The 15,435-nt window shown below is 38.7% G+C and overlaps 1 protein-coding gene across 38 annotated transcripts in view; it reads right to left on the bottom strand.

The window, feature by feature from the left end:
* Prlr (prolactin receptor) overlaps positions 1 to 15,435 on the bottom strand; it is a 180,685-nt gene that overhangs the window by 74,967 nt on the left and 90,283 nt on the right. For 2 of the 38 annotated variants that reach the window (XM_087616229.1, XM_087616243.1), the window contains exon 1: positions 1,576 to 1,627. The gene's annotated coding sequence lies outside the window, so the exon portion shown is untranslated. 38 annotated transcript variants of the gene reach the window in all.

The following is a 15,435-nucleotide window of genomic DNA, read 5'->3' as shown; positions in this document are numbered from 1 at the left end:
AGTAAAACGTGAACTAGCCTGTTAGTCTACTGCTGACTTGAAGATATGGTAACACCACTTGTCCATGTTTAGCAGACCTATTTTGAATAGATGACAATAAATAAGAAGCTATTTTACATATAGTCACGCTGGCCTGGAGACCTCATGATTAATCTGGTCTTTACCTCCTTACTTTCTAACCTGTCCATCAAACATATGACAGATGAGAAGGTGGCATCCAAGTGATAAATGATTCTCCTCTTATCAGGTTCACGCCTCAAGACAAACCAAGTCTGCCTCATTTTTGGTTATTACCAGTATCATCTTGTTTTCTTTCCTTTACTAAGTGAGGAGCCAAGGAGACAAATCAAAGCTGAGTTAACTGAGAACGTAACTTTGTAACTCTGTGATTCCTGATGACATATGGTGCCAGGGTCACTGGTTACTGAATAAAAGAAGCAGAAACTGGCAAGGAAGATAGGAGGTGGGGTCATGAGCACTCCTTTCTGGATGTTGGTGCTGAGATTTTAGGCAGCAGAAGAATACTAGTTCTTTCTTACTGTTACTGATTTGCTCAGTTGGTTGAAGAAACCAGAGTGATGGCCAACTGCATTCCTGGGGTTGAAATGCCTCACTAGATTCTCCCTGTGCATTTGTCCCCATAACCCACAAACCGCCCGTTTGTGGAGCTTGGACCTTTAGGAGTGATTAAAATTCGATGAAGCTATGAGAGGGAGGTCTGCATAATGAGTAGTGAAGAGGAAGAGACCTACAAGTCAGCATGATTGTTCTAGCATGTGCTGCCCTGTGTTGTGTGGTTGGGCACTCCCAGAGCCTCTCTACTACTGGTATGGTTCTCATCATATGCTGCCTTTCAGCTATGGACTACCCAATCTTGTTGAAGACTTGTAAGAGGTGACCTAATTTACTTCATAAAGCACCCATACTGTGGCATTCAGGAATAGCAACAGGAAATGGACAAAGACATTAATCTAGTACATATAGTGATTGCTCCATTCATGCTATTCTCTGCTCAGGTTTCCACACTCATACATTAGCTTCTAACAAAAGAGTCACAAGCGGTCATGCAACTCTGACACACCCCGTACTCTCTTGTTTGACCTAACACAGTTAGAGGATTTACATAAAAGTTAAGATATCAAGAGAGCAAATATGGGGTTGGGGCTCAAGTGGCTTCAAGAAAGGAGAGAGCTCTAAAGTCTGAAAAGATTCCAGTGACTTTGTCAAACCCCCATACTTTACTATTTAGGGATATGATCGTATCCTATAATGAAAAATCTTAATCATTTTAGTCATGTTAGTGATTTCCCCCATCTTTTGATACCCATCTCCCCTTCTCCCATCTTTATCCCACTTCTTTCTTAGCTGATTCTATGCTAATGACAGAGTAAGCTGATTCTCAGTTCCTTTTCACTTACCCTAGAAAGCATGTAGAGTGTCAAGCATTATCAGTGGGGGGATGAAAACTTGAAAACATACCTCACCCGCTATTACTCAGAGGACATGGGCCACATCCAGAAATAACAAATACCTGCTTTTAGCAGGTGTAAATCAGCCAGAATCTTAAAAACTTACCCAAGGTATGTCACAAGCCAGTTATCACTTGGGTGCTTGCTGCGGGGAAATTGAAGATGAAGCAAAGGGCTTGCTGGATTTGCATAGGAAGCCTGCTGCGATTGGTTCCTGACCCTGAACATCTTCCAATGAGCACTGACCTGTGAGCTGACTACCCATTGGTTAACTGGCTCTTCAGGCAGATTAAAATTTATCTAGAGATACAAAAGTCCTCACTATCTCTCCCTTATTGCAGAAAATCTCGAGAAAAGACCACAACCTCCAACATAATGGTTCTATAAAACACTTCTGATTGGGTTTGTTGATTTGGCCTGATTTGGTTTGTGGCTTTCCTGCTGTAACATCAGCACAGTTAGATTTAAAGCAACCGGACTTTCAGTGAATCAGGTGCAGAGGAAGGCGTTTAGGGAGGGGTGGGCATGGTGTAACAAGGGCAAGCTATAGGGCATCATTGATTTTTTTTCAATAGAAGCTTAGGTCTGCTGTCTCTACTGTGACAGCAGAATCTTCTCATTTGGGCTCTGTGAAACCTGCCGTACAATAGGGTGTGTGTTTAAAGAGCCTAGACATTGCCCTGGAACTTAGTATGCTGTCTGAACATTATTTCCCAGGCACGGTAGGAAGTAAATCTCATATTTTCACTTTTGTAAAATCAGGAACTCTAGCTAATAGTGAAAGACGCAAATGGAATCTATGTCACAGTGTCATTTGTCTGGATGGCTTTGAGGTTTGAGTCGCTTCTTCCAAAAAGAGATGGTGAAGCCTTCCTGTGTTTCAGAACACATCCTTGTTTGGAAAAAGTGTAATTAGTAGAGATGAAGTCATCCTGAAATAGGGGGAGCCCTTAATCTCATGGTGTCCTTATAAGACACAGACACAGGGGAGATCACATGTGAGATTGGAGGATGTATCTTCGAGCCAAGAATGACAAGGCAGCTGGTTCTCATGAAAAGTTCAGGAGAAACAAAGGAATCTATCTAGGATTTCAATTGGAGCACAGTACCAAAGAAACCTAGATTCTAAGATTGTTAGCCTCTGAACCTGAGGAAATTAGTTTCTGTTGCTTTAAGCCACCTAGTTGTCATAACTTTATTATGTTAACCTTAAGAGACTAACATTATTTGTAGCAGAGTGGAATGTATGATTATAAACACTTTTTCTATGGACAACGCTGACTTACTAAAGAACCAATTCAATTTTAATGTTTTCATCAATGTTAATAGATATGAACATAGTGTATATCCTACTGTAGGGTAGGATCTATTTTCCTTCCAAAGGAAAAGTTGTAAAGCCCTATGAAATACGTTCTGAGTTCATTGATATGATACCTTGTTCAGTTTTATTTAATAGGAAATCTATTAGAAGGAAATTGAAGAATGATTAAGGAATAACTGAGTTATAAAAGCAGAGCAAGTACTTTTCAATAGGTAAATTGATAAAAGCATAGAATAAATCTATAATGGAGTTTAATTCAGCCATAAAAATGAAGTATTATCATTTTCAGGAAAATGGATGGAAACGCAGGTCAGTGTGTGAAGCAAAATAAGCCAGATATAGAAAGACAGGTAATATCACATTTTTATGCATATGTAGAAACAGGAAACAAAAGGAAAAGAAAAAGAAAAGAAGTTGTGAGCGTATAAAACAAGGGAAGTAGAGGGGGGAGGGGGGTAGAGCAAACAAGGGCAGTAGGGAGGGAGAATATGAGAAAGTAAATCTATCTACAGATACACTCCAACACAAGCTTTGACTCTGTAATGAACACACACTAGATCATAAAGAACTGATTAAAGAGGTTACAGAAGCTTATAAGACAAACACTGTCACAAAGATACTCAAAACTTTAGGGCTTGTGCAATAGATGAGTAAAAGATGAGTCAAGGCAACCATAGTGCCTTAACCTCGGTTTTCATTCATGCTTGCATGCTTTTGAAGATACATTCTCAGCGAAGATATCTAAATCTCTCCCGGCTTCTATTTGCTTCAGGAAATTGATTTTACTTCACTAACACAGAGGGAGAAAAGGCAAATAAATAAATGGAACTTTCACCTCCCAGATCTTCAGGGAAAGATTTGGGTTGATTCTGAGACATCTACCATCTTGACTTCATGCCCAAGGTCACTCACATCTGCCTTCCCTAGGTTCCCAACACCTACTTTCAGAGTATAACTTTTAATGAGAAAAGTTGACAGCCCAAATAGCATCTTATGAGATCTGCTCATATTTTATCTCTATTTTTTAAAAATAAAACTATAGACATGATATTTTACCCCTATTTAGCTTAATTTATATCTCTAGCAATTTTGATCATATTCTGGAAGAAAACCATAATATTTTTATACCCAACAGAACCATCAATTTCTTAGTAAGATCTAATAGGGACCCAGTTGAAATTTTTGCCATTCAGAATAGAAAACAAATTGGAATTAATTATTAAATTAATGTGTAAATTGTGGTTGAAGGTATGTCCGGTGATCAGCTTTTGTTGATGTTAAAACTGGTCAAGGCAGAATGTTCCATGTCCAATTTTTGCATTCATTGAGTGCTGGTGTATGACTGAGGACTTGGGTATTATTCACTTAAGCCTGTCTCCCATGGATGGGCATAATGAGGCTTCATGACTTTGTATGACCTAGTTTGCTTGACTAGGCTAAGATGTACTTTGATAGCTGGTAAGATGCTATAATAGAGGACTTGGGTGTTATCCAGCTAAGCCTGTCTCCTATGGATCGGGACAGGGATACCAAGGTACTTTGATAGCTGGTAAGATGCTATTTCTGGTATGTCTCTGAGGGTGTTACTGGAAGAGAATAGAGTTTGACTCAATAGGAGAATGGTTTTTCTGTTTCCTTTTCTTCTTCTTCTTGTTCTTCTTGTTCTTCTTCTTGTTCTTCTTGTTCTTCTTGTTCTTCTTGTTCTTCTTCTTCTTCTTCTTCTTCTTCTTCTTCTTCTTCTTCTTCTTCTTCTTCTTCTTCTTCTTCTTCTTCTTTTGTTTTGTTTTAGGTGAGTACTATTCAATCCTTTAAGGGTCAGAATATAAAAACTTAGAGTCTCCCAGATGTGAGACTCATTTGGTTCTGATACTGGACATGAGAGCTCTTGGTTCTCAGGTCATTAGACTCCCCAGGATTATGCCAGTCTCTACTCTGTACCTTAGGTCTTAACCTTTGAGTGGAAGTTATGCCATAATGAATCTCTCATTCATCATAAGATGTAAATGAGATACATCATTGCCGTTCCTGGGTCTCCAGATTGAATATAAACTTCTTAGGTAATATCATCACTTGAATCTCTTGCCATAAAACAACTCCTTTCACACACACACACACACACACACACACACACACACACACACACACACACACACACATATTTAAAAAATAACTTGTTGGATCTCTTTCTCTGGAGAACTTTAATATAGGGCATGAAAGGCCATGTGACATGTCCAGTCACATGGAAGGCTGGAGGTCAAGGCAGGTTTATAACCCACCCATTTTTCTGAGTCTCATTTTTCAGCAGCCAGTCTCTTTAGGACTGGAGATGACATAGGCCCCTTTAGTATCCAAATCTATTATGCAATTCTAAATTTATCATATCTGGCTCTCTGCACTCCCAATTAACTTCACTTTAAGATCATATCCTCCATGGAAATAGATCACAAATATCCTGAATGCTCTATTAATTGGCCATGGTTTTGGAAACAACAAGGCTTTCCTATAAAACCAGGCAGTTTTGGACATGATCCCTAACATAAAGGCTGTAGACCAACAAGTGATAAATCTATAAACTACCCAAAGACAGAGTTGCTTGGAACAAAAAGGCCACACTTTCAGTTATTGCCAAGTAGACATTAGAATATGCCAGTACACTGGATAGCTCAGAAACAGACCCCATTGGACTCTGCTTGGTATTCTCGACCATTTTTATTAAAACATAAATAGCTGAGATCTTCAGTACTGAGGATGAAGAGTAAATCAAGAGATGGAGCTGGGATTGGGCGAGCTTTCAGAAGAGTTGCTGAGTGGGTAAGCAAGTGTGTGAGGGTTGTGTAGATCACTTCATTCTTGGGTCTTTATGGAAAGATCTAGGGCTCCAGACACCATGGCTCTCTTCACTTGCTCTCCATCCAAAGCCGTATCTGAATAATTTAAAACACTAAGGAACAAGGTTGAAGATTAAACTAGCAGCTAGTATTTATTATTTTGGCTACAGGATAGCAAAAGGCTGATTTGATGGGAATAAATTACTGCCCACTCGATCTAAAGTCTGACAATAAATTGAGATGCAATGAACTGAGATTTCACTCAATTAATCAAAAAAATATGTGGTTTTGGTTGAAATCTACTTGATGGTGAAAGGTTGATTGGTAAGATAGCAATCCGGTGGTTGGAATTTATAAAAACAATCTGTTTTTGTTGCCCAAACCCTTTGCATCTCATAATTATTTGAGAACCTTTCAAAATAAGTTTGTCCTGGAAGCCCTACTTCTTTATAGGGTATCTGATGCCATCTGTGGTGGTTTGGATAAGAATGTTTCCCATCACCCATAGGCTCATATATTTGAATGCTTAGGGAGTAACATTAGGACATGTGGCCTTTGTGGAGAAAATGTATCACTGGGGGGGGGTGCGCTTTGGTGTTTTAAAAGTCTAAACTAGGTCCTTTGTCTCCCTGCTGTCTACAGGATCTAGATGTAGAACTCCAGCATCGTGTCTGCCTGCGTGCTTTCTGTCATGATGATAATGGACTAAACCTCTGAAACTGTAAGCCTGCCCCAATTAAATTTTTTTTAAATAAGGGTTGCCTTGGTTATAGTGTCTCTTCACAGAATTAGAACACTTGACTAAGACACTGTCTAGATTTTTGTATTCTAAAGGACAGCCATATTTGGGAATACTTATCTAAGATATTTCTTGGGATTGATGTTACACAGTCCAGTCTCCTTAACTATCTGTAACACTGAGGTAATGAACGGTTGTTGTTTGTTTTTCCCTTTGAATCTACTGGCCTAAAGAACAATCCATGCCTGTCTACATAAATGTAATTTCATGTGGTTTCAAGCTTTATGTTATTTTCCCCTAGAGAGCTCTATTCTGTTGCTATTAAAACTAAGAGCTGGGAAAGAGGCAATTACTAGTTAGTGAGGAATACAAAAGGATCCTGTCCTAGTGAAGTCAACGAAGGGGAAACGTCATGAAGAATGGAGGAAGAGAGGGGCAAAGGAAGAAGGAAAGCCTACAAGAATCAGAATAAAAGTTACCTGAAGAATTTTCAGGTTGCCTGATGAAGAAAGAATCAATGATCGGGAGAGGTAACTATGTCAGAAAGTCTCTAAGAGTAAGGTTTCTCAAGCTCAGCAGGAGTGACATGTTAAGCTGTTAATGTTATATTAAGGTGCTGGCATGTGCAGAGGAAGGTATTTAACGGACTCCACAGACTATGGTGGCTCTGCTTTGATCGGGTACATGCCAGTAACGACTCAGTCATGGCAGTAACTATTTCCAGGGCTAAGGATACCCCTCAGTGCTAGAAAGCGTGCCTAGCTAATATTAGAACTAGGGATGGAAAGGAAGGTGGAAAAAGAGGGAGGAGAATGGGGATGTTGGGGAGGGGGAGAAGGAAAGGGATGGGAGAAAAAGGAGAGAAAGAGGGAGAGGGAAAGAGAGAAGGAATGAGATTCCATTATCAAATTCTCTCGGGAAACCATTGTTGGAGACCACTGCCCTAGACACTTAGAAAGGTGGCATCTGGATGAGAACCCAACAGTCACAGCTCCCAATGTCATCATAACCAGCATACATCTAGTACCCAGAGCCTGAGTGATTCAGTTCCTGTCATATTCCTGTCTCTGCTCCAGATTGCCCCATTCTCTGATACCCACTTCCTGGTTCACTCTGCTCCTGTGGGACCCCATCAGGCAGCAGGGCGGGGAGGCTGGCTGCACACTGCTTTTGAATCTTCCCAGGTGTAAGAAGATACAAATAGACACCATTATCCTCATTTTAGTCATAAAGAGAAGCAGCTTGGAGAGAGTCAGTGGTTGGTTTAAAGACCACGTGTTTTCAATGATATCTTTTCATTCAGCGACATGCTCCCAATGAATCTGAATAACAAGACTAAACTTTCCTCACAGCCCAAGATGTTTTGTTTCAAAACGCAATATGACTTCTTTTCTTTATTGAAAATTTTACATGGGATCCAAAGATATGGAAGAGTTGAGAGTAATTGAAAGAGGATATGAAGGAGCACACTGCTGGTCTCACCCATCAGGCCTCCCACTTCTTGGCCATTCCTAGACATTCAGCAGGAAAGCCATTGTCTTTCTCAAGGCTATCTTCCCATTTAACTTCACTACATCCTTCTTTGCTAAGAATAAGTTCTAGGATTTAGCTGCACATTTGGATGTGTGTCATGAAGAGCTATTCTTTGACTTCAAAGCAACATTAAATAGCAAAGCAAGACAAGTAGAGCAATGATGGCTGTAATGCATTGGCTACTTTAATGAAAAGACACACATATGCTGTAAGAAGCCAACCAGTAGAAACATGAAAATGATTGATTTAATTTTATATGTAAAATAGTTATTCATTTTTATACATACAAATTTAAAATGAATACACTTTGGAAAGTGTTTAAGAGCACAATGGCTGTGTCTTCCCTGATCTTAGGCTTAAGACTTGGAGTTTTTGGAAAGGACTGGTTAGTGTAGCCTAGAGATAAAAGCTGTTTAAGTTCTGTGTGATAAGAAACTATGGATCTTCAGTAAGAACTTTCTTTTAAAAGACACATTGATACATGCTAAAAAGAGGTATCATGGTAGTTTTAGTTTTTCAAGACTAAAGTATACTGGGGATTGTCATAATGGTGTGATTGTGCTTAATATCGTGTGATCATGCAGTTAAAATGATTAAGATAGTAAATTTCATGTTATATGTATATTACTACAACAAAATAGTATGAGACTATTATTTTTCCAGAGTCAATGGCAGTCAGGAACTTTTTCATTTGTTTGTGTTTGCTGTTTTTTGAAGGAGGAACAGTGAGAAAGGACTAGGAATGTGTGGGGAAGAGGACTGGATTAAGAGATGGAGTATATTTTGGTTTCCTTGGTTACATGAAAGGCTTAGTAAGCTTCATGACTGAGAAGTGTTCTCTATGGTGAGTCGAATGGAATGGTGTCTGCATTGTGCCACATCTTAGTTCACAATTTACACTTCATTGTGCTTAGGATGTAAGAGGGTGGCATAGCCCACAGCAGTTTGCAGGGACAGTTACAAATTCTTAAAAGGATAGCAACATAGAGATGCACTTATTTCAATGTACCTATGAAGTTAAGAGTTGCTGTATGTGCTGGTGAGTTTTATGACAGCCTGACACAAGCTAGAGTCATTTGGGAAGATGAACTCACAATTGATAAAATACCTCCAGGAGATTGACTTATAGGCAAGTTAGTGTAGTACATTTTCTTGATTAGTGATTGATGTGGGAGCGCTCAGCCCATGTGGATGGTGTTATGGCTGGGCAGATGGTCCTGGATGTTCTAAGAAGGCAGGTTGAACAAGCCACGGAAGCACGCAATGGCTCCCACATCAGCTCTTGCATCAGCATATTCTTCCAGGCGCCTCTGAGTTTCTGCCCCCACCTTCTACAGTAGAAGGATGCTGGTATGCTTATATTTACTCAACCTGATGTAATTTCAGGAAATGGTAGTAATAAAATGAGTTATGATTGATTAGCATTTAAAATTGAAGAAAAAAACTCATCTAAGAATGTAAGATGTTCAGAAGGAAGAAAATAATCTAGTATATTATTTGAACAAAGAAAGCCAGATCATGACAGCCACATGGCTTTCTTAGGGCACCAACGATGCATCTGTACTTCAAATATGGAAAGGGGACAAAGCATTAGGCAAAGATCAAGTAACAAAATAAGGTGCTCATTATATTCTAACTTTCATATTTCGTAGAATAATTTCAACGTAAGAGACATTTTAGTAGAAATAATGACTCAAAAGTAAGGTTTACTGAAACTAATTTATATGTTGAATATTACACATATACTTTTTTCTTGGTAGTCCATTATCAATTATTTAAGTCATCTAGGACATACTTGTATAGCATCTCAAGAAATACATAAAAATAATTAACTTGGAAAAATAAAACTATAAGCTTTAAAAATATAATTTACCCCTCTTAATAATAAAAATTTGTTCCTGATGGTTTTTTATTAACCTTTATAGTTCTCTGTCTCTGAATATTATGATTACAGGACATCTATTTAAGTAAAAAGAAATAATACACTATTGTTTGTATTACAGTTGGGAGCAAAAGATGCAACTCATTAAGGAACTAACTGTATTTGATTCTTTGTAGAGATGGGTGACTTCTTATTAGTTCTGTTCAACTTCATAAATGAAGATAAAGGGGGTTCTGACCTTTCATTTTGCCTGAAGCATCTACTCCAGGCAAATCTCCTTATTCCCTTTCTTTTCTTAAGTCTTTTGAGTAGTCTTAAGAGCTGTGAGAAACATTCAGACTCTATATCCATCCACTAGTTTTATCATCAATTGTTCTGCGGCATTTTGGAGGATGTAGACGCCACTCAAAGGAGCCATTCATTCCAGAGAAAATGGAATCAGTAGTAACTGTGATGTTCTTTTGCCACTGCCCTTTCACTGGACTCCAAATGAATAATTTAGGTTTTCATTCCCTTTAACAAAAGTGAGCCCTTAGTGGCTATACATATCGCTTCACAGAGGACCATGAAGATATATGCAAAACACAATCTTGTCCTTGAAAGATTTAGATTTGGTAATGCAGAGGAAGGAGTGATTGAACCATATTTAGTGACTAATGCAAAGCGGAAAACCCCAAGGCAGTCATCCATCTGGGATCTCCTGCCATCATTTGCTGATGAACGCCTCTTCTGATGCCGAGTAACCCTGCTAGACATGTTCATTTCGAACATCATTTCATCACATTGAACATGTGAAGGTGTGCCATCTGCCTATCCAATATCCCTTCCTCTACCTTTTCATCCCCAACAGGAACCCCCCTCTTCTGCTTATTGTATCAGCATAAATAAATAACTACATGTAAGACAGCCATATGAGGCAGTCTTTAGCAATATACTTAAGCAAATGCCCGGGGGGATTTTTTTGGCAAAGCTCTTTAGCTGGCCTTGGTGTTCTGTTTGCTTTTGCTGTTCACTTCCTTTCTTGGAGCATAAACTTGAAGTTGACTGTGGGATATTATCTTGGAATCCAGGATGCTTACAACAGAAAATTCAAGGTGCTGATTCCCTGTTAATTCTCTCTTGCTACTTTATCAACCAGAGATTGCTAGCCTCACATTCTTTAATGCATAAAAAATAATTGCTTCTAATTTGTTAAGTCCCTGGATAATGAGCCTTGGTGTGGCAGCTAACAGGATACACATCTAACAGAAGCATCATGCAGATGTTTAAAGATAAAAGCTATCACATGAAGCTGTACCAACTGTGAATATGTCATTAAATGGGCAGTGTCAAATTACAACATCATTGGCATTATTAGGATGAAGAGGTTGTGATTGAGGGCAGTTAATTATTTGTCCAAAAACATTTATATTTGTTTACTACTGGGACTATGACATTTATCTTTTGCCCTCACTCTATGAAAAATTACAGGCAATTTGAATGGCTCTTTACACATTTTTCACATATTTAAAATGGATGGAGAAAAGACTAATCAAACAGATGTAAATGAGGAGGCTGGGTGTTATTCTCCACTATTTGATTTCCAATTCTCCTTCTTTGACCCAAATTTGATCTCAAGTCCTTATTCTACTCTTTAGGGGTCACATCCGAGTCTCACTTAGGTGCCGTGGCTCTGGGCTACTGTATTGAAAGTTCATACTCTGTGTTCATTATGAGTGCCTGAGGCATTGTCTGTTAATCTATATTTCACAAAGCGCAGGAGGCTTCAAATGTCCAATGTTGTTATGAAGATTGTGAAACTGTTTCAGAATGGAGAGGATTCTACAAGATCCCTTCCGTGAGGGCAAGGGCCATATTCATCTGTATGATTGGACTAGCTTATGTAGCGTGCTGTATCTGTCACTCTACTTTATGACCAACATTTAGTCAGAGAGGGGATAAAAGGCAAAATCCTCAAATGTTTATCTTTTTCATTCACTGCACACCTAAAGACAAACAACTTTTGGAGGCTCACTAAAAAATAAAATCAAGAATCTTGCTAGGCATTTGAAATCCAGAGACCTTTCACAGATGTTAATTATACTTAAGTGTCAAGGATAGAATGCTATAGGTGCTTAGGATGAACTGAACATCCCTAGAATTAGCATTTCAAGATCAATTTGCTCGGATTTGTGCCTAGCATATCTGGGGTTTTAGTGACAATCATCTGAGAATCCTGTGTCAGTATGCTAAAGGTTTATAGGGACTTAGGAAGTGTAAGGAAAGGGGACAACTGTGTTGTTTTAAAGGCATAGATCTACAGTGAACGAGGGGCTGAAGAATAATTTAGTATATTGAATAGTGAGTACCTTCAGCTAGTTAAAGAGTTAGCTTGCCAGAATAGAGAGTGGGAGTCTTTCTTCTCTCTTCCCCCCCTCCCTCTTTTCCTAGCCTGGCCACTCACTTGAAATCCTTCTGTTTTAGACTCCCACATGCTGACATTACAGGTGCCCAACATTGTGATGTCAAGGCGCATTCTCAAAAGTGCTAATTACTTTATTCAATGCCTCTAAATGAAGCCTGAGAGGAAATCACTTGGAAATCTCCTTCACATTTTAAATGCTACCTCAGGAATAATAGCAAATTTGTTTTAAAACAGCCCCTGAATATTTTAGCTCAAGCTGTTTGCTTGTGGAAATTATGGACAGGCAGTTTTATGGAGGATGTGTGTCTATGAAGAAGATGCAAAATAATAAACCCGAAAGACAGATAAGAATAGTGTTTCTGACTAGGTTGTTTGGTTTGATACCTTGATGGCATCAATTACTTGTGTTACAGCAACAAGTGAATCACTTTTTCTCTGGGTACTCAGTTTTCTCATCTATAAAATGGAACGATAACAACACACCCCCCTCCCCATCTCCATGCCATCTCTGAGCATTAAATGCCAGGCAATTCATATAAAACAATAAAAGCATTTGTTGCATTATTTTAACGAATATCAGCATCATTATTAGGTAAGCTTTAAGCGAGATTCTAGAAGCTGTTGGTGTGAATTCATAGAGCTATTAGAAAAAGAATAAAAGTAAGGCAGAACTGGGAGGCAGCTTGCTCTGAAAGCTGAGGCTATCAGGAATGCTGAAACCAAGGTGGTCAGGTCAACTAGGGCAGCATAATAAGACCTTATCTAGTAAGAATAAAGATGATAAGAAAACAATTATATAAATGGACAACCAGACTGTCATATTTGCAGGTCTGCAGACCATGGTCTTCACTGAAGCCACGAAAAGCATTTGTGGTGTGGGCTAAGCCATGGGACTATGTAAAAGAACAGATATCCAGGGCATCTGAGTTACAAAAGCAGGTTTTAGAATGTAGACATACTTGTAGATGAGCTTGCTGGCCATAACTTGCTTACCCTGATTTAGAGTTATACTGCTATTGTCCAGGGAGAAGTATCTTTTGCAAATATCAGTTAGCTATTTTGTTTTCTACCTAAAATCCTCCTCTCCCCCAATGCTCATGGTCAACTTGCCCTGATAACCACGTGGATTTATAAAGACACCACCCACGCTCTTGTCTTCTTTGTAGTGTACATCACAGTGCCTATCTAGCTGGTGCTTTCGTTCACTGATTCACTTTCCTTGTCCATTTATCTGAACAGAAATTCAAGAAGAGCAGACCTTTAATTTCCTTTGCTTTCAACAAAGACCAATTCATCCAAAGCAGTAGGTCAATGAACACTTTAAAGTATACAAGAGAAGAAATTACTGATCATAAATGACATGTATTTAGATCGTTCAAGCCACGTCAAATCAATCAAGTCCACCACAGAGTAAAACAACTTGTTTCCACTTAGTTCTAAGAAAATTCTCCTTCAGATCTGCCTTCATATTCCTATCTAAAAAAAAAATCAGCTCCTTTGGGTGCTGATTTATAAAAGTGGCTCTTTTGGTTCTACAAGTCTGATCATATTTTGGTATAGCTTATCAGTTTATATCTGTTAATTAGACTCATATGCTCTGGCAAGCACTCATAGTCTTTCAGCTCTTCATTCATTATTCATTTATGTCTGTTTATGGCATCCACTCACAGTCTTTTCTGTCTTAATATGATGCCATAGGTTTTTATAGTAGTTTGAAAAATGAGAATGGGCCTGTGCTATAGGCTTCTATGATCCTTATTGTTTTGAACATTTAGCACAGTGCCTATTTTACAGTAGGTATTTAATACATGCTTGTTAATGAATTAATAGGTGGCTTCTTTGAGTCACTCTAGAAGGTTCTACAAGAAGATTGCAAGCAGAAGGGGCGATGCTTTTGAAAAATACAGGTCAGAACAGAAAATAGGCAATATATCTTGTGTGGGCACCAGAAAGTGAGCATAGAAGGATTCTAAAATCAAATTTTGGGGTAATTTTGCCTTTGATTTTTTTGCAGCATTTACAAAGACAGCCAGAGTCCCAGGAATCAAAAAAGAGCAATGGGAACACTATGTCTCTCAAATTACCATATGTATATTATTTACCAGTACGGAGAGGCAAATAATGAATATATTAGGAGACTATGCTCATCCTCTTTGTATTCATGATAAAATACCAGTCCTGTCAAATCATCTCGGAATGAAGACGATGGGCTACGGAAAGCTAGTTCACACATCAGTCCTATCCAGCGGGTGCTGAAAATTGATTTCATGAATGCTTTATGCTGGTAACAAAGCAGAAGCACTTTCTGATTGCACAGAAATACCTGTGTTTTTTATTTTTTTCACCGACACCTATTTCTGGAACACTCAGTTGTGCTGAGGGTGATTTAATGAAAGGAGCACACAGTAAAGAACAGAAGCATTTTCTTTTCCTATTTGCTCTGAGAAGATGTATTAGGAAGCAGTGGTCAGCACACAATCGTGCCAACTCATAAGAAACTCCTTCCAGGGCTAGAGGAAGCTTGGATATCTTGGGGTGCGTGGAATCTTTGGCAGGTGCCTATTCCTACCAAACACACCCTTTAAGCTCCTCTCTGGGGTACATTACAAGGGCTTTCACCTCACCTCTTCCTGTGAATTTCCATTGCTTTCTCTGAGCCCCTACTCTACTATACCCACAGCATTGCTGTTGCATTGTCATAACTTAGGAAGACACACATACCGCAAATGCACATAAGGACAAAGGCCTTAATTAAATTTGCATCTTCCTAACTGCCCAGTGCCTGGCTCATGATAGTCCCCACAAAAGGTTTACAGACTGAATGAAGGTACATAAAACAAGCACAGTACTTTGAAACTTGCTTTTAGTTAGGGACTTCTTTATAAACTATATGAAAAAGAATATATCTATCATCTATCTATCTATCTATGTATCTGTCTGTCTATCTATCTATCTATCTATCTATCTATCTATCTATCTATCTATCTATCTATCATCTATCTATCTATCTATCATCTATTTACCTATCTACCCATGCATATATATGTGACTCAGAACATTAATATTGAGGTAGGAAAATAAATAGTTAAACCTTTCACCATTGCACATTTGATATTTACACACAATTTTCTGTGCCAAAATTCATGTCCCTAAAATTTCTGCGTCGTGAAAGTATCATGGCGGTAGTTTAACTTTTAACTGCTTATTGCCTTCCCTGGGCTGTAGTGACTCACTAAATCTGTTTTATTTAATTTCTGTC

Source organism: Rattus norvegicus, chromosome 2, assembly GCF_021556685.1.
Source record: "Rattus norvegicus strain SHRSP/BbbUtx chromosome 2, alternate assembly SHRSP_T2T, whole genome shotgun sequence".
Taxonomy (NCBI): Eukaryota; Metazoa; Chordata; class Mammalia; order Rodentia; family Muridae; genus Rattus; species Rattus norvegicus.
The sequence above is the reverse complement of the archived record's forward strand: the minus strand, read 5'-3'. Positions and strand labels throughout refer to the sequence as shown.